Source organism: Rattus norvegicus, chromosome 6, assembly GCF_036323735.1.
Source record: "Rattus norvegicus strain BN/NHsdMcwi chromosome 6, GRCr8, whole genome shotgun sequence".
NCBI lineage: Eukaryota > Metazoa > Chordata > Mammalia > Rodentia > Muridae > Rattus > Rattus norvegicus.
In genome coordinates this window covers 36,653,421-36,673,546 of record NC_086024.1, presented here as the reverse complement: position 1 = coordinate 36,673,546, position 20,126 = coordinate 36,653,421, and the positions used below count along the sequence as shown (strand labels likewise).

The following is a 20,126-nucleotide window of genomic DNA, read 5'->3' as shown; positions in this document are numbered from 1 at the left end:
ACTTCCCGGGGAATCCCTATCCCTGAACTCAAGCAGTATTACAGAACAATAGTGATAAAAACCGTATGGTATTGATACAGAGACAGGCAGATAGACCAGTGGAATAGAACTGAAGACCCAGAAATGAACCCACACACCTATGGTCACTTGATTTTTGACAAAGGAGCCAAAACCATCAAATGGAAAAAAGATAGCATTTTCAGCAAATGGTGCTGGTTCAACTGGAGGTCAGCATGTAGAAGAATTCAGATCAATCTATTCTTTTTTTTTTTTTTTTTGGTTCTTTCTTTCGGAGCTGGGGACCGAACCCAGGGCCTTGCGCTTCCTAGGCAAGCGCTCTACCACTGAGCTAAATCCCCAGCCCCCAGATCAATCTATTCTTATCACCCTGTACAAAGCTTAAGTCCAAGTGGATCAAGGGCCTCCACATCAAACCATATACACTCAAACTAATAGAAGAAAAAGTGGGGAAGAATCTCAAACACATGGGCACTGGAGAAAATTTCCTGAACAAAACACCAATGGCTTATGCTCTAAGATCAAGAATTGACAAATGGGATCTCATAAAGCTACAAAGCTTCTGTAAGGCAAAGGACACTGTGGTTAGGACAAAACGGCAACCAACAGATTGGGAAAAGGTCTTTACCAATCCTACAACTGATAGAGGCCTTATATCCAAAATATACAAAGAACTCACGAAGTTAGACCGCAGGGAGACAAATAACCCCATTAAAAATGGGGTTCAGAGCTAAACAAAGAATTCACAGCTGAGGAATGCCGAATGGCTGAGAAACACCTAAAGAAATGTTCAACATCTTTAGGTATAATGCAAATCGAAACAACCCTGAGATTCCACCTCACACCAATCAGAATTGCTAAGATCAAAAACTCAGGTGACAGCAGATGCTGGCGTGGATGTGGAGAAAGAGGAACACTCCTCCATTGTTGGTGGGATTGCAGACTGGTACAACCATTCTGGAAATCAGTCTGGAGGTTCCTCAGAAAATTGGACACTGCACTACCTGAGGACCCAACTATACTTCTCTTGGTCATATACCCAAAAGATGCTCCAACATACAACAAAGACACATGCTCCACTCTGTTCATAGCAGCCTTATTTATAATAGCCAGAAGCTGGAAAGAACCCAGATGCCCCTTCAGCATAGGAATGGATACAGAAAATGTGGTACATTTACACAATGGAATACTACTCAGCTATCAAAAATAATGACTTTATGAAATTCATAGGCAAATAAATGAATGAAACTGGAAAATATCATCCTGAGTGAGGTAACCCAATCACAGAAAAACACACATGGTATGCACTCATTGTTAAGTGATTGATAGCCCAAATGCTTGAGTTACCCAAGATGCACAGAACACATGAAACTCAAGAAGGATGATGAAAATGTGGATGCTTCACTCCTTCTTTAAAAGGGGAACAAGAATACCCGTAGGAGTGTATAGGGAGGCAAACTTTAGAACAGAGACTGAAGGAACACCCATTCAGAGCCTGCCCCACATGTGGCCCATACATAAACAGCCACCGAATTAGATAAGATGGATGAAGCGAAGAGGTGTAGGCAGACAGGAGCCGGATGGATGTAGATCTCTCCTGAGAGACACAGCCAGAATACAGCAAATAAAGAGGCGAATGCCAGCAACAAACCACTGAACTGAGAACGGGACGCCGGTTGAAGGAATCAGAGGAAGGCCTGAAAGAGCTGAAGGGACTTGAGACACCATATGAACAACAATGCCAACCAAGCTGAACTTCCAGGGGCTAAGCCACTACCCAAAGACTATACATGGACTGACCCTGGGCTCCAATTCATAGATAGCAATGAATAGCCTAGTAAGAGCACCAGTGGAAGGGGAAGCCCTTTGCCCTGTCAAGGCTGGACCCCCAGTGAATGGGATTGTTGGGGGAAAGGCGGTAATGGGGGGAGGATGGGGAGGGGAACACCCATAGAGAAGGGGAGGGGCAGGGGTTAGGGGGATGTTGGCCTGGAAATGGGGAAAGGGAATAACATTTGAAATGTAAATAAGAAATACCCAATTTAATAAAGATGGAAAAAAAGGACTATTTTTTTTTTTTTTTGCCTGTGGTTTGAATCCCAACTCTATCTTTTTAAAGATTTCACTTTTTAAATTTTTTTCCCTTTGGGGGTCTGTTTTTCTCTTCATATGGAAAAACTAGTGAAACAGATCAACCTCATGCTTTCTGGATGCTGAGAGTTCGTGCTATGCTTAGAAAGTTCTTTTGTACTCTTAGATTATCTAAGAGACATGTTAGTGCATTTCTTTCAGGTAAGTCCCTCTTTCATTCTTCATGTTTAAACCCCTGTGAGGTTCCTCCTGGGGTGCTGAGCTTTAAGGGAGAAGCTTTGGGAGGTGGTAAGGAAGGAATTCCTGAGGGCAGCTGGAGAACCTCCCTGGGACAGAAAAGGAAGCCACCATCACCACCCTCCCTGACATCAGTGATATCAGTGACTCTAAATGCATGGCTTGTTTCTACGTTCACCACAATTCAAACCCAGCTTGCTTCCTCTGGGTCAATACTCAGGAAACAATACCTCCCTCTCAGAAACTGATGGGCCTCATAGCAAACCGTAGCTTACCGAATGCCCTAAGTCTGGGCTTGCTGGGCCTCTGCCTCTCTTGAGATGACTAGGAAGCGAAGGCAAGCCTGTAGCTGTGACCTTGAAGAAGGAGCGTTTACAGCACTTTGCCTCCTCTCTTCTGATCAAAATCAACCCCAGGCTGCAAACGTGGGATCACTTAGAGACCAAAGTCCTCCTGCATCAGGTCCTTGTTACTCTGTAAGCTCCTTTCTCATGTTATAAGGGAACATGCCTTCCGGGGAGCAGAGCAGGCCATGTGCTTCTTTCCATAGGCCCCGCTGGGCTCGGCAGACTGAGGACCACATCGGTTTACTTCCCACCTGTCTGTTCACAGCCCCTCCCTCTACCCGCCAGCCCATCCCAAGACAATCAGACAACCTTGAGCTTTCTGTTTTTCATAAGCATAATTAAACACGAAGACGTTACTGGTCTTCCTCTGATTCCTTATGTGAATGAATGTGAATCAGGAAGAACGGGAAGGTGCCTTTTATAGGTGTTTGTATGTTCTGTGTTCATTAACATTTTATACCCCATACCATGCACTGTTTCTTCCTACTGCCAAGATCAAATCTATGTGGGTTTTCCTCATTGTTTCCTCATTCCATCTCTCTTCCTAAACAGTCCCTAATAGCCTCAACATACAGTTGCACGGGCTGTGTACTACAAACTCCCTGGATACTGCTAATGTTCTAATTTCTATAGCCGAAAGTTAGCACAGAGTCAAGGACTGGCAGCCTTGTGACTATCCATCCTGTGGTCACAATTTACATAGGCAATTCTAATTCTTTTGTATAATTAATGACTCATATGTTATGTCCTGGAGCCACATGGAAAGATTTTTCGGGTTACCTGCTGTTCTGTATTATCCATGCATAAATCTTACACTAATGCATGTGATTAAGAGTTATTCCCACGTTGTCAGTTGAACCAAATTGAGAGGCTGGGGGGAAATGTTAGTTCCACACTGAGGGGTGTGGATGTGTGTGTGTGTGTGTGTGTGTGTGTGTGTGTGTGTGTGTGTGTATGTGTATGTCTCTTTGTGTGTTTATGTGTATGTCTGTGTGTGTGTGTTTGTGGTGTGTGTGTATGTGTGTGTATGTCTCTGTATGTGTATATCTCTCTGTGTTTATGTGTATGTCTCTCTCTGTGTGTGTGTGTGTGTGTGTGTGTATGTGTGACTAAGATACCATGGGGGACAAGGAGGTCAGGAAGGGCAGGACTTATTCTGAGAGGGATCTATGCATTTAAAAGATTTTAGCTATAAAGTTATAGCTATGTGGTGGTAAGCTGCAGAGAAAACTTTTGTCCATGTGGGGAAAATATTTGAGAAAGGCTTTTTAAAAAAATGCCCTGGGACCCATCAACTCTGTAGCCAGCAGGTTTGAGTGGAGTCAAAGCTTTTAGCAAGCTGTCAGTCAGTTCAGGACAATCAGGACCTGTCTCAGCCTTCTGCTATCGAAGCAGGAACCACAAAGGAATTGCTTTGTATGACACCGACTACTGGATAGACCTGTGACTTAAAGCCTGTCAATCAAAGGCATTTCTTCAGAACTGGATCAAGGGAGGCCAAGGGACAATAATGTTTTAGGATTTTCTCTGCTAAAGAGGGTTGAGTGTGCCTAGGGCCAAGTATGCAGTGGTGGTGGTGGTGGTGGTGGTGGTGGTGGTGGTGGTGGTGGTGGTGGTGGTGGTGGTGGTGGTGTACTGAGACCAGTGCCCACTGGGGTAGTCCTGAGAATTTTTATAGTGTCTCCTGCCTTGCTGCCCTGGGTTCAAGCCTGTTTCCTGGTCTTGAATCTACACATTTCCTGTGGGTTCTGTAGACTATCCAAGTACTATTTTTCCTAACAGCCTGTCTCTGCTTAGGTCTATCAGTGTTGACTTCTGCCCTACATAACTAAGGGTCCTGAGAAGACTTCTCTCTCTTTATGGTCATGGTGACCCTTTCTGGAAAGCAAATAAAGCCCCTGGTAGAGGGGCTAGAGGAAGCCTTTATTTTTGGTTCTTGTTTGCCAATTTCCTTGGCATAAATACATTCACCCACAGGCAATTTTGAAATACCAACTTTTAATTCTAGGCCTGACAACATTCCCAAGTATGTAGTCATCTAGATATTAGAAGCTACCTAAGACAGTTCCAGCACAATGCCACAGAGTCTTGGAACCAGTAGGCTCAGCATAGGGCAAGAAAGTTGCCAGAATTTGGCTTTTCCAATCAAGTTTAAAGAACTGATTGTATGGTATCCAGAGAGAGGAGGCGAATAAAGCTTAGTTGGTGAATGGGGGCATAGGAGTTGAGGCCAGAGCCCAACACTGGGCAACAATGGATCTGGCCAGTGTAAGCCTCTTTCCTCTATGGGAAGGGGAATGTGTTAGTTTCTATGGTTATTGGTGTGACCAAACACCTAACAAAAACAACTTAGGGGAGGGAGGATTTGTTTTGGCTCATGGTTTCAAACACTTCCATCCATCCATCTATCCATCCATCTATCCATCCTTCCATTCTTGCTTGGTCCCATGTACCTGAGCAGGACCTTATAGCCATGGGAGTGTATAGTGGAAAGAAGACGCCTGTTTCATGGCTAACCAGAAAACAGAGACAGAAATGCTGCCCCTTGCCTGCCTCTTTTATTCCTTATGGGCTGTAGTCTCTGAGATGGCCTTGCCCACAGTCAGGGTGGGCTCTCCCTGGAAGCACTCCCGTAGACAAATCTAGGGCCATACCTCACCAGTATTCTGGGTGACTTCAAATCTAGACAAGATGACAGTGAAGATTAATCATTACAAGGAGACATCTTCGTTTTGACGCTAAACCCTGATTATTAGGATGGCACTTGCTCTGCTAATGTCGTAAAGTCCTAATAAGCAGGCCCACTGTGAGGAAGCCATGGGAAAATAGTTCTGTAAGGAAAGCTGGGGCCGAGGGACTGATTCTCAGGGGAGCATCTCACAGTGCATACGTGGGAGCACTGGCACAGGGAAAGCCTGCTGTGTGTCTGTGCAGTGTGCATGCTGTGGTGGAATTGGGCCCTGGGGACATTTCAGTTCTGTGTGGCTCCAGGCATGTGTCTTGGATTACTGGCCCTCAGCGGGTGAGCAGACAGCAGAACCCCGTGTTAGAGGACATGACGAGGATTTGAATGTTTAATAAGAAAAGGATGGTCAAAACATGCTACAAGAAATCCACAAAATGTCACTGGCATCAGCTGTCTTGTTCCCTCTGGCGTGTGTTGACAGGGTTTTGTAAATAGTCTGATTAATCCATGGCCTCTTGTGACCTAGAAATTCACAATTGGGATTTGTTCCTGGGACTTAACATGTTGGCCAGTCAGAGAGAGAAACAAAGGGGATACATGATGATTTCCTGGCCTTACATCAGAAAAGCCTTGAAAATAGTTCATGGGCTTCCAAGAGCCACTGGTCTCCGCACGCCAGCAAAGGTTGCCCTTCTTGGAGGTCTGAGGTATTCTATGACCTGTGGGTTCTCAGCCATTCTGGTTGGATAGTCTACAATTAATTATGACTGAGCAAGCACGAAGTGCCAACGACTCCAATCAATCCTACCTGACCACTCAAGGGACTCAAATGTACCCTCAACTTCTTTCCCTCCTCGGCCTCTCAAAGCATCCTGCTGGCATTAAACCATACAGCCCAGAGGGCAGGAAGAGAGAGGTCTTCACCAGTAGCTTCTTGTGTACGAGCCCCATTAGTCCAAATCATCCTGAATTCACAACAAAACACTGTGCCTTAGCTCACATTTGCTAGTACCACAAGGTGTCTCAGGACTTTTGGTTCAGGTTCATCCCTCAATCCCCTCACATGAGCTCCACTGGTATCTATCAGTGAGTCCTAGAGGGTCAAAGGGCAGCTGATACTATCTCAACCATCCCAAGCAGCTGGGTGAAGTCTGCCACTGCTCTCTGCGCTCAAAGCTCTCCCAGGGATTCAAAGGTGCAGATATCGAGAGATAGATAGATAGATAGATAGATAGATAGATAGATAGATAGAGGGAGACAGAGACAGACAGAGGCAGAGAGACAGAGAGAGACACACAGAGAGGCAGAGAGACAGAGAGACACAGAGAGACAGAGAGAGACACACAGAGAGGCAGAGAGGCAGAGAGGCAGAGAGACAGAGAGACACAGAGACACAGAGAGACAGAGAGAGACACACAGAGAGGCAGAGAGGCAGAGAGACACAGAGACACAGAGACACAGAGAGACAGAGAGACAGAGAGAGGAAGGGGTCCAATCTCTGACAAAGAAGCTCGCCGGTTCTCTGCTTTACCACCTATTTCCCTGGAACCTTTGGCTGAGAATTGCAACTGTTCTGGTGAGATAGGCAAGCATAGTTTAGCAGCTTTGGAGTTGGCTTAGGCTATACACATCCCTCTCTTATAATCATGCACTTGGCAGGCTGAGAATCTTACATGCAAGTACTGTGTGCATGTAGCACAACAACGCGCCCAGCAATCTGCTGGCAACACCTGAAACCCACTTGTATCGAGATGCACATATACCAGTTTTAAAAAGAGGAAGTCTATCACTCAGCCAGTTCTTTTAGGGAGAATTCCTTATTTTTTTTTTTTTTTTTTTTTTTTTTTTGGAGCTGGGGACCGAACCCAGGGCCTTGCGTTTGCTAGGCAAGCGCTCTACCACTGAGCTAAATCCCCAACCCCGAGAATTCCTTATTTATCACCTTATGCCTATGCGTAGTTGAGTGTGCATATGATTAAAATCAGATGCATCATGGGAAGGCCATACATAGTAAAGAAACGACTTAATCTGTCATTCAAAATGGGGAATGACCCAAACCCTAGTAACTAAGATCTTCTTTCTCTTGAACCAAATAAAAGGAAGTCACGCAGACTAACCCTTGAATATTTTCAACCACATGGCCTGCTCGTCTCTGATTTCAATCTTTTCTATTCTTTGCTTTAAATAGAATTTCCCTGCTACTTTGCAATCTGTGTGGGCTTTTATTTCCTTGAATAAGAGGCCAAGAATCTGGAATACCTGGTTTAGATCCCGAGCATTGGTAGCACTAAGGGGAACTCAGAGAGAACCCTTGGACCTATTCTCTTTGAAGAACTGGACAAAATGCCATGTGGTTGCAACGATAAAACAAAGGCATGTGCTCCGAGGCACATTTTGGGGGACAGGAACTTCACAAATTATTCATTTTCTCATTATTTAAAGCATGCTAAAGTCTGGATATTCACTTAGCCTTGGATTAATGTGTCCAAAGTCAATACAAAGTTACTAACAATCTACGTTTACAACTCTCACAACCCCCAAAGTAATCTCTTCCTCCAAAGAGAGCACCAGGTATTATCAGCTCGAGAAGCACAGCATCTAGATGCTCAGGGACTGGAAGGAAGCTCACAGATAACTTTCCATTGAAGAAACTCACACTCACTCCTGTCTGTGTTGGAGGCAAAAAGGCAGGATTGAGAGTCCCTGGGTCCCAGATTTTTATGGGATCTTCTCATTATGTGGTTGCAAGATATTCACATAGGAAGCAATGGGAGAAGATGGGATTCTTGGATGCTGCTCTGAATATTATAGGTGCTTTGGGCACTGAGTAGGAGCAGGCGCTACTAGGGAGGATTGATTGTGCTAGGGAAAAGCTTGTGTTGACAATGGGGGCATTCAACAGTTTGGCTAAGTTAAGACCCAAGATAAGGCAGGTCGTACCTGAAAGAAAAATCTCTATAAATTTCTGCCTTTTGAGCCTTTGTGGCTGACGCCAGCAAATACCCATGGTACTTGGTATGGGTGTGGCTGTTGTTGTTGGGATCAGTGAAGTGCTCATGATCAAGGACGAGGGCGTGGCTTCCTTCCTGTGACCTGACTAACCCCCTGAGTGTACGTGTATGTGTATGGGATGGAAGGATGAGACAGAGAGAACGTATTTGATGGTGTTATTTGACAAAGCGGTATATTGAAGTGGCATTAAGAAGATGCGCTAAAAATGTATAGTCTTTTTTTTTTTAAATGTGTATAAAAGTGGCCATGGAAAGTTAGGCTCAGAGTTAGGAGGGGCTTGAGGGATAGGTAGCAGAGGCATGAGTCACATATGTTACTCGATGGAAGCAAAACAAATGAGATAAAGCGGAACAATGATAGAATGGAGAGGGATCCATAAAAATCCTCAGTAATAAATAGTTGTGCCTGAGGTCATCCACAGTTGTGGTGGAAACCCCGTAGGGAGGTTGAAATCCAACAGTCCTCTTGGGCTAACAATCCATGCTCTTTACAGACCTTGTACACATGGCCACATACAGCTCCCATATGCCCTTATTCTACTTCGGCAGAGCCTTGCGATTCTACTGATTGTTCACTGAGGAGGGAAAGATGTTAGGAAGAGTTTAGGGGAGGAAGTGGGGAAGAGTCTGGGCAGGCATCCTTGTCTGAGTGTCTGAGGCCACTAGGCATAGGCAGCCTTTCTTCTGCTAACTATTGGGATCCACTTGGCCTTGCTTCTGTTTGAACACTTACAGTGTGCATTGGTTCACTTCAGGGTCCTAAAAAGTCCTCCAGGAAAGGCAGTTCTGCTTGGTCACAGAACTCCCACTACCAGGTTGCTACTATCTATTGTACAGAGCAGAGCAAAGGGTGGTTTTGATAAGATTAATCCACAGTATCAAACCCAGACAAATGAATAGAGATTCAATATATCTTGAAACCCAAGGTTCTCCCAGCCTCAAGGCCTCTTATCTTTGTTGCTCTTCCTCTGTGCATCCCACATGTGTTAGTCACTTTTGCTGTGACCAAGGCAATTAGGGAAGAAAGAGTTTATTTGGGCTTATGGTTCCAGATGGCTAGGGTCTGTGATGGCCAAGCGAAAGCCATGGCAGCAGGAACAGTTGAAAGCCTACTACTCAAGCCACGAACAGGAAGTAAAGGGAGCTAATCAATATGGTACAATTCTTTTGAAACCTCAAAGTTGCCTCCAGTGACACTCTCCCTCCAGCAAGGCCCAATCCACCCCGAACAGCCACCAACTGGGGACCAAGTATTCAAATGCTTGAGACTTACGGAGGACAACTTATTCAAACCACCATGCCATGGATCCTCTTCCTTGGTGTTCCTGACCGAATTGCACACCCTCCTAACCCAATTTATATGTGAGGCCCCAAACCTCCTTTCAGTAAAATGGCATCCTTTTGGAGATGAATTACTTTGAAGAATACTTTATTTGGAATGAAGATATTAGCACAGGTGGGCTCTAGTCCAACCCTGTTTGTACTCTTAGAGGGAAAAAGAGAATGAGACACACATAGAAGAGAGAAAAACAAACAAACAAACAAAAAACAACAAACCTGTCAGTCAAGGGATGAAGCCTCTGCCCTGCCAGCATTTCAGTCTTAGACTTCAAATTTCAGAGTCCAGAGAAACAAACTGTTGGCGAAGATGCCTGCTGTGGTTCACTGTAATGACAGCCTGAGTGAGCAGTGCTCCCAAGGTAGACCCCAGAATTGAAAGTACCCCCCACCATAGTACACTCATGCTTCCTACACCCTGGAATCACAGTTAGTTTCTGCAATCAACAGAGCTAATGGAAAGCCAAACACTTCCATTTGTTTTCTCTCCAGTGTGCTTTGGGTCCACAGCGTCCCGTTGATTCATCCAGCTGAAGTGAGTCCCTGTTGTCCGTGCCTGTGAGAACACCAGGACAGCTTCTCTCTCCCTGCTTCTGGTACAGTAAACCATGCATGCTTACTCTATTACCTTCTTATTGGGCCTCTTTTTGTAGAAACTTGTTCCATGGACCAGTGTGTGCGGAGTACAATGGCTCGCATTTAAGAGACGCTCAGCGATTGTTTTCTAGGTGGAACGCAACATTGCCTCTGCGCTCACCCAGTGGAGAGGAAGGTCTAGTATCAGTGCCAGCCTGGCATTTATTTGGGGTGCTGGGCCTCCCGACTGTATCTCTGGATCAGGGAGGGCTTCGAGGAGGGATTCTTGAGAAAGCCCTTGGTAGATGCAGAGGAGGTGAAATCACGTGGGAGTGAGAGAGAGGCTTCAGAGAGCTGCCTGATTGGAGTTTCTAAGCAACTGTCCATCTTGATTGACTGGTTTCCCAGGACCTCAGGGTTTTTCATGCAGAGCAGACCCAGTAACTACAGGAAGACAAGGGTGGATGACGCGCAGACTCCTGGGCTGTGGGCTCAGCTCCCTTCCAGTGACCCAGTGGAGCCAGAAGGCACAGGTGACTGGAAAGCAGCCAAATCTTGGGCCAATTTTGAGTCCCTAGATGGGTCACTGTGAGTGTCAGGCCACCGGCACCAAACTGGTGGGCTGCACGTGCAACTTGTCATGCGTGGTAGCCACACATTGGTCTGTGTGACCCAGCCCAGGGGAGCCACCCCCTGGAGCGGCACTCTGACACCCTCCACTCTGATCTAAACACAGGTTTTTAATTTCCCAGTGTTCTGCCCTTTCTCCCTCTCGCTGGTTGGCTTCTCTGTCACTTCATTTCCTGCTATGTTCTCATCTTACAACAAAGGTGAACAGAGCTGACCTCTCCTTGCCCCAAAGCAGAATAAAATACAGAACAGATTTTTGTGAATAAAAATAGAGGCGAATACCACCAGCCAGTCGCTGTGGGCTCCACAAGGTCCATCTGGTCTACTTCATACTGGCCCTACAGTTTCAACCTCAGGGCAGAGAAGCCAAGGCAGGGCCAAGCCCTGGGGCAAGCAGTGGACAGAGGCCAGCTCTCTGAGCCACAGTGAGGCTAGACCAGGTGGTGTTGGACAACTCTTTCCTGTGGAGGGCAGCTGGGAACATGGTGACCTCCTTTCAAGTTGCCCTTACCAGGGGACCAAGGAGGAAAAATTGAAATGGTAATACCTCGTAGGAAGGAAATATCTGGAACGTTGGGGGAAATTACAAGAAGGATGCAGAATATTTCTTAGAATAGTAGCAGGGACTGGTTAGAGTCAAACAGAGACCCCAGGTTGGGCCCTTGTTCTTTTGCAATAGGCTGTGTTACCTTAGGTAAGACGCTTCACCTCTGTTTTGTCATCTGTGAAATGGAGACAGTGAGGGAGGTTTTGGAAGTGAACTCGGAGTCAAATAAGCCACCACGTCTTATTCAGGAAGTGCCTGTCATGGGATCTATGATGTACGCTCTTTTCCATTGGGCTATTGGCTTGATTGTCAGTGGGACCCCCTGGGACTTCACACCCCCCAGCTTTAGTCTCTCAGAACTATCTGGAAGTTTTGTCAGTTTTGTACACAGAATAATGCTTCTTCTTGTCCCAGTTTGTGACAGATGTCTGACTTCAGGGCAGGTTCTCTGCTCCTGTAGTTGCCACTGGGGCACAGCCTCCCAACCATGCTGACTAGCAGGTATGCGCTTGTAAACAATGCATTAAATAGCTGGATGCACAGATGCTTGCTATTTTAAGATATTAGGTCAAGACAATTTTAAGTGTGAGTTTAGGTCATATTCCTCCATGTATTTTCTGCCCCTATTTAAATGTAGGTGGGGAAAGGCTTTCTGGGATACCCCTGGTCTGCAGAGAGCTGTGGCTAGGTTTAGAAGCAGAAGTTGTCTGCAAGACACTTTCCATCCTCAATTTTGTTTGTAAGGGTTCTGAAAGTGTTGAAAAAGTATACTAGATGCATGGGAGGTGAGGCGTCAGGAGAGAGAGAGGGAGAGGGAGAGGGAGAGGAAGAGGAAGAGGGAGGGGGGAACAAAAAGGAGGGAGGGGGAAACATAAAGGAAGAGGTATTCCACTTTGCTTCCTTGCTCCCGAGGTCCAGAGAAACTTCTAGAAGGATATGGAACACAAGGGAGCTCTGCATCTTCTGTGAACATCTGTGGTTGTCCATGTGCCTTAGAGGTGGCATCTTTAGGGGTGGTCAGTGCCTGGAAAATGCAGGGAACTTGTCCCAGGGATCCCCGGGGATCCCCAGGGATGGAGTGACACAAGCAGAGTGGACTGAGGTAATGGATATCTGAGGACAACTATCTAGGACTGATGGCTAATGAGCATAGAGGGTCCTCCTGGTACCCAGATACCTTTTCCCAGCCTTGCAGAGACGCAGGCCCTGGAGAGACAGAAGTGCAGTGAGAGAGTTACAGCCACAGTTGAGTTGTTCTCCCTCTGTACTGTCTAAGCTGTGGGACCTTTTGCAGACTTTGTAAGGAGTACCCCAGGTCCGTGTTTGGGGAAAGGGCATAACTAGGCATGAGCAGTGTCCTTCCTGGTCTTAGGTGCTATATAAATGGGATGCACTTGGCAGGGCTCTCACTCCTGGGCTTGGCTCTGTTGGGCTCAAGCTCTCATAGCTATACAAACTGGAGTAACCTGTGCACGGGGGGGACGGTTTCTGGAACGCAAGGAAGTTCTTTGTCTTTTTCTATAGAGCAACTAAGTTTTGCAAAAGGACCCTTGGTACTCTAGCTGATGTCTAACGCCTGTGAATGCAGGGCTTCCTCTCCCTCCCTGCACTAAACATCCTAATTCATGAGGCACTTGGAAAATCTCAGTCCCTCAGATATGAGCAGTGACAGAGGGGCACATTAGAGTGACCAACTCCATGCCTGCTTTGCCCAAGAGCTTTTGGTTGGTTTGCCCTGGAACTCCCGACTCATAGCTTCAGAGGAGACCACACAACAGGCTCTCATCCTCCTAGGCTCGGTGCGGGAGTGAGGTAGGGATGCTCTCTTCACTCTAGTCTTGCTATTTCACTTTCTGATGGCAAGGTGCACTCCTTTGCCTTTTAAAGAACCAGCATCCGATGCCTTGCTTGGGAAGACAAAAGTAGATGATGACCTTGTGAACACAGTCTTCCATGTAAAAAACCCAGACTTGCTTGGTGATATTGCCTCCTGTTCCGAAACACAGATGGTTGGGATACAGTTCATTCTTTCCTTCACTTTGGCATTCAATACACTGCACTGCATCCCATAGACACCCAGCACCTACCATGTATCACATACCTGTCAGATCTTTCTCTGTCGTCTTTCTCTTTGGGGGCCACAGCTGTTACCAGGGACTATGCCCAGTTGGGGGACTGTCTTCAGGACAGAGTCCTTCCTTGCCTTGGGGCCTCTGATGATTTTCTTTAGAGTCTTATATTTTCCTCAGCAATGAGAGCTGTTTCCCCATGGAATGACAAGCTAGAAGGAAGGGTTGAAGCTGATCCAGCTCAGTAGGGTCAGGAAGGAAGGTCCAGGAGATCCATTCACTGTGCTTAGTGTAGGGATAGGAGTCTGTAGCATGGTTTGGGAAATAAATGCCTGGCTGACTGCTGTGGGGTATCATGTGGGCTCTGCTTGGGCATTGTCTCTGAGATCCTGCCCCCTGGTCAAAACCTTATCCTCGAATCTTCTATCCTGATAGTAAGTCCTTGAGAGGAGAGCATCTTTGGGCTTTCTGGCATCATGCTGTCTCTTCTTCTATCTCACATGGGTCTGGAATTCACACAGGTCCCGCATCATGCGAGGGCAGGCAGAACACACACCATCTGAAGGCTGAGGTCATCTCACCGAGCATCCGACAGAACTCCCAGAGGTGAGTTAGTGCAGGCAGAGTGAGAAATGTGACAGAATGGCACAGAAAAAAAAGAAGCAAAAGGAAGACCTTTGTCAATATTCATTGGCTTGTCATTTTCCCTTTGGGATTAGAGAAATGCATCGTCTCTAGATCCTTTGAGATTCCTGTGGGGCTTGGCTTCCATGGTGCCTGGAGATGAGGCACTCCGTGTCCTTTGGAGGACTGCCCTTCAAGTTATCATCCAAACTTCAGACCTTCAGGTTTCCAGCTAGCACTTTGTGGTATATAACATTCTAGACGTGGATCAAAGTGTGCGCTGTATTTCTAACTACGGGTTGAGGTAAAGTGGTTAGAGAATCTTAGAGTTACTAGGGAATCCCATGCTCTGTGGTGGCGGTGTGGTGCTGAGCCCTTCCCTTCTTCAAGTGTAGAATAAAACTATAAAAGCTGTCCACAGGAGTTGGAGGCTGGGGTTCTGAGCAGTGATGAGTTCCACTCTTCTTCCTCCTCTTCCTCTTCCTCCTCCTCCTTCCTTCCTTCCTTCTTCTTTTCCTCCCTTTTCCAATTTTTTATTGGTTATTTTTATTTACATTTCAAATGTTATCCCCTTTCCAAGTTCCCCCTCCACAAACTCCTATCGCCTCCCCCTGCCTCTATGCAGGTGCTCCTCCACCCGCCTACCCACTCCTGCCTCAGCCCCCTAGCATTCCCCTACCCTGGGTCATTGAGCCTTCACAGGATCAAGGGGCTCCTTTCCCAGTGATGCTCAGTAAGGCCACCCTCTGTTGCATATCCAGCTGGAACCATGGGTGTCCCCTTCCCCATCCCCCGCCCCTGTGTACTCTTTGGTTGGTGGTTTAGTCCCTGGGAGCTTTGGGTCTGGTTGCTTGATATTGTTGTTCTTCCTATGGGGTTGCAAACCCCTTCAGCTCCTACAGTCTTTGCCCTAACTTTTCCGTTGGGGCCCCCCTGTTCAGTCCAATACAGAGTTCCATTCTTATCAAGAGCCTTAGGCACAATGCTAACTTCACTTCCACCTAAGGCTTTCTCTCTGAATGGTGGAAAAGGTTTGTGTGCCCTGCTGCCCTCTGGTGGCAATCTCTGGAACTCGCCGCAGCCTTGACTTCTAGCTTGGATTTGTTGATGGCTGTTGCTTTCCAGATTTTCCTGTCTCTTTGTCAGATAGGTCAAGGCAAGGTTGATTTCCAGGTGATTTTGTGGATCCCCACATATGTATTATGTATTATGATATCAAATACTCACTCTGTGGGGTGTGGAAGATGGCGGCTCAGTAGATGAGCCAACTTGCTATGAAAGAGGATCTTAGTTCAAATCCTATGCACTCCCATGAAATCCGATGTGGCTTCTTGTGTTATAACCTTATCACTGGGGGCAGATACAGGTAGATCCCAAGAGTTTGATGGTGACCATAGCCTAGCATGGATGCATATGTGTGCATGTACACACACACACACACACACACACACACACACACAAACGCGCATGCATGCGTGTACGCTAACCTTCTTCAAGATACGGGCCCTTGAAATGGGGCAGTGAGTAGAGTGGAGATCTACTTTGTAGCCAAAGGTTAGATGGGACCTGCCTGCTTCACAGCACTTAGCTGTGCATCGCACACTTGGAAGGCATCTTATAGGTCTAAACAATTGTTTTTAAGTCGACAGAGTGGGACCTGATGTTAGAAGACTGAGCGAGTTGTCTCTTCAAGTTTCCTTTGCATTACTTTTCTGATGGAACTGCTCTTATTCATGCTTCCCCTTAAAGATCTAATTAAACTCCATTTGGTCTTTGTCCTCGTGTAAGAAGAATAGCTTCACAGCAGATTTTTCTTCCTTAGCTCTCATGAGACAAATGTCTAGTAAATCAAAAGGAGACTGGATGTTCCCCAGCATTGTCTCTGGTTCCACACAGGTCAATTGTCTGCAGACAAGTCAGGGGCTTTATATTTATGACCCATGCATCTTCAAATGCCTGGAAACCGATAGCTTGGACGTTTGCATTCAGTAGACGTTTAATCATTGTATGCTAGAATTTAATCGATGAGTGAAGAGGTGGAGTCTCAGATGTGGTTCTTGAGCTGTAGTTACAATGCACAGCATGTGATGCAGATTGGGTGAGTGGACTCTGCTATTGCATGGCAGAGACACGGACTCGAGTGCAATAGTCAGGCAAAATGTCCATTGCAATGCAATTCGAAGAGTTAATATGACCAAATGATATGATTGGAGATTTGAAAGGAATACTGGAATTTTGCAGAATTGTTTGCAGCACCCCTTTCCAGAGCGGGATGATCTTACAGAAAGCATGGGTAAACACTTGTGTTTTAATGGGTTATAGCTTCACTTCACTGCATTAACAACACAAACAGCTCACACAACTTCCCTGGGATCCTGTGAGTAGTTCTGTTTCAGAAGAGCCTGAAGTAGGAGCAAGGCAAAACAAAAGACAAAGAAAGGAAGTTATATCAAGGAAAACTAAAACTAATATGTAGTTAAAATTAGGGCTAAATCCCTAAACAATGAAACTCGAGGAATACATTCAGAGGGAGTATTATATTTTCCATCCAATCCTGGGCATTGAACGCAGGCTTTGGACAGATCAGGTAAGTATTCTTACCCCTGAATTGCATCCAGCCCTGAGTATTATGGTTGTGCTATTAAGTACTTTTAGGGACAATTTTGGAGTTTATTTGGAACGAAAACAGATACTCAATCTACCAGCAACTTGGAACAAGGCTCAGGTACTGTGGGTGTGTTTACTGAAGTTTACTGAAGAGGGGCCACTTTTGGTGGCCACTCTTTGATTACAGGGGACCTTGTAAAGCTATGTGTCTGGAACTCCACCAGTGAAGTCCGCTATCAGGCAGAAGTGACAATGCTTAGTGCCTCCTTTCAGGTGGATGGATTTTCTTCTAAAATTGAGCCCAGAAATCCTCCCGGGGAGGTAGAGGATTCCAGAACTCTTCCTCCACCTTTACTATGATGTAACTTCTCCCTAGTGCCACCATCCCCAACAGGACATCATAGCAGAGGGCAACATGATAGGTGAGGTTTCCCTCTACCGCCTAGAGGTGTAACCAGGTGACTCCCAGCCCCATTGAATCTCTTGAACAAAGACAAGGGACTGGACTCCTCCTTTGCTCATAATCCCAAGACTTTAGGGACAGAAGAATAGCCAGAGAGGGCACAGTAGAGGACAGCGAGGTTGCCTAAGGTCTTTCCCTAGGACATTCCTCATAAATATTTTGAAGTGAAGAATCTATTCTGAAGCTGGGCATTTTCCAGGCTTTTGGGACATGCGTCAAGATGGGGTGTGAGACACTGGCACATGAGGACACCTTCCCGAGTGCTTCCCACTGAGCAAGTACACAAACTGTCCCCAGAGCTGGTGCTGGGGATACCATTTGGTGGTCTGGGAGTTGCTGATTGCTTTCTTTGTCACAAAGCCTTTGATTTCTACTGGCTCATGTGTACACATGTGGGTATTCCTGGTGGCCTGACCATTGAGCATAATTAAAAGAAATGATTGGCTTTCTCTTGATGCAAACATCTGGTTTTACTTGAAACAAGATGACTTAGCTGTTTCAGAAACATTCTTGTAACCCTGGATTCACATTTTCTTCTTAAAATATATATTTTCTCTGTTCGGGGCAGCATGGTAATGTAAACACTCCGTGTAACTGACAACCGACACTTTCAGAAGTATGTGGGGCTCTGAGCACCGGAGGAACCGCAGAATGATTGCATCTTTGATTTGATCACTGGAAATCTGTTTCAACAGTCACTCTGATTTAAACAATTACTCTGATTTATACTCGAAACGCTGTAATTTGCAGAAAATGTAACCATGTGAGGACATTTTGTAGAGTATGTCTTGGCAACTCCTCTGTTTTGTTGTGATGTCATTCCCCTTGGCTTCAAGGAGTCGCAGAGGGAGCAGAAGAAGGGAAACAGGGCTGTTCTTTTGATGTGTTTTCTTGACCACCGTGGAAAATGTTCCCAAGTCTTCCTGGCCTATCCTATCTTACTCCCTGCCCCCAGGGCTACCTCTGCAGCGTAACAGATGACATTCAGGATGGACGCAATACCAAACTCTCCTGTAGGTCAAGTAATTCATCCCAGAGGATGCGCTAAGTGATTCTGATGGTCCTATCTCCCGTTCCTTCAATTTAGGCAGGACAGGTGGGATGTCTATTCTTACATGACCTACACCCAAAGCCATGGTCATTTGGATCAGTCTTTTCATTGCCCAGGAAGGAGAAAGTCTTATTTAGCTCAAAGAATACTGCCAGGGTTCTAGAATAAGCCACTATCAGCAGCTTATTGATGTAGACAACTGCACATTGGTCCTGTTTTATGTGTAGAGAATTCATCTCAAAAGCATGAGAAATAAATTAGTTGCAGGTCTCATTAGTGTGATAAGATATCTGACAAAAGCAACTTAAGGAAGGAAGCATTTATGCTGGTTCACAGTTCTAGGGATCATATCACGGCAGGGAAGGTGTTGCATCAGGGCAGTCTTGTGCCCACAACTAAGGAATAGAAAGCGGTGAATGAATGCTGGGCACGTGATACTAACTTCTTTGTATTCAGTCCAGGAACACAGCTCATGGAAATGGTATTGTTCATGTTTAGGGAGGGTATTTTGTCCCAGGTAACCTAATATAGAGAATCCCTCATATGTATGTCCAGAAATTTGTTTCCATGGTGATTCTAAATCCTATCAAGGTGACAGTCAAGTTCAAATATCAAGGTCAACAAGGTCATAAAGGAGAAAAATAGGTGGCCTATGATTTGGAGAGTTCAGCTTATGGGGGTTAATGTTCAATATTAGCTCTGTCCTCATCTGTCACCCTCCCAATCCACCTAACTGTCCTTGTGCTGCTGGGGAGAAACCATGGAGGGCTTGAATGTGAACTGTATGCTTGGGTACCTGGTTCCCAGGTTGTGGTGCTGCTTGGGAAGGCTGTGGAACTTTTAAGAGGTGGAGTCTGACTGGAAGTTGCTGGGAGTGGATGAAAATATAAGTAGAACATGCCAGGGCTGGGGGAAGTCTAGAAATGTGTGTTAACTTTTCTAAGCTATTTTCAGCTTTCCTGTAGTCCTGTAGTACATCTGGGATTTAGACATTCTCACAGGCCACCCAAGGGAGCTATTATAGCAAGTGATTCAATGACCCTGGAACAGATGTATGGGTGGACCTATTAGGTCATTGATATCTGGAGATGTGGTAGATTCTGAGTCAGGGAGGATTGCTTATCCAGTTGCTATAATAAAATATCCTGACTAAAACAACTGAGAGAGAGAGAGAGAGAGAGAGAGAGAGAGAGAGAGAGAGAGAGAGTGTTAGTTGCTGTTCAAGAAGGCTACAGTCCATAATAGTGAGGAAGATGTGGCAACAGGCACAGAAGGCAGCCATGTATGTCAGTGCAGGGGATTATCGCATCTATACTGAGGAAACAGAGTGAACAGGAAATGAGGCCCAGGTATAAAGCCTCAAGGCCCACCCAGCAACTCACTCTTTCTTGTGAGGCTCCACCTCTTAAAGGTTCCACAGCCTTCCCAAACAGCACCACCACCGACCACTACCTGGGCACTAGATCATAGGAGGCTGTAGGGTCAGTTTACATTCAAACCCATCATGGTTTTCTCCCCAGCAGCACAAGAACAGTTAGGTGGATTGGGAAGGTGGCAGAGGAAAACAGAGCTAATATTGAACATTAACTCCCACAAGCTGAACCCTACAAAACACAGGCCACTTTATTTCATGACCTTGTTGACCTTGATAGTTGAACTTGACTGACAACTTGATAAGATTTAGAATCACTGTGGAAACAAATCTCTGGTGTTGGACCTGTGTTGGTCAAAGAACACAAGAAACTTACTTCAATATCTCAGTTGGTAACAAAATAAAATGCCTTTTCCCCCCTGGATTTTCCTTCTTGTTTTCCAATATTAGGGAGCCCGC

At 45.9% G+C, this 20,126-nt stretch overlaps 1 long non-coding RNA gene across 1 annotated transcript in view; it reads left to right on the top strand.

The window, feature by feature from the left end:
- Positions 1 to 19,469, top strand: part of LOC103692595 (uncharacterized) — a 147,261-nt gene extending 127,792 nt beyond the window's left edge. Inside the window, exons 3-4 of the long non-coding RNA XR_001838324.3 lie at positions 10,221 to 11,982; positions 14,072 to 19,469. This is a non-coding gene — a long non-coding RNA (uncharacterized LOC103692595). The remainder of the gene's footprint in view (positions 1 to 10,220; positions 11,983 to 14,071) is intronic.
- Positions 19,470 to 20,126: the final 657 nt, after the last annotated feature.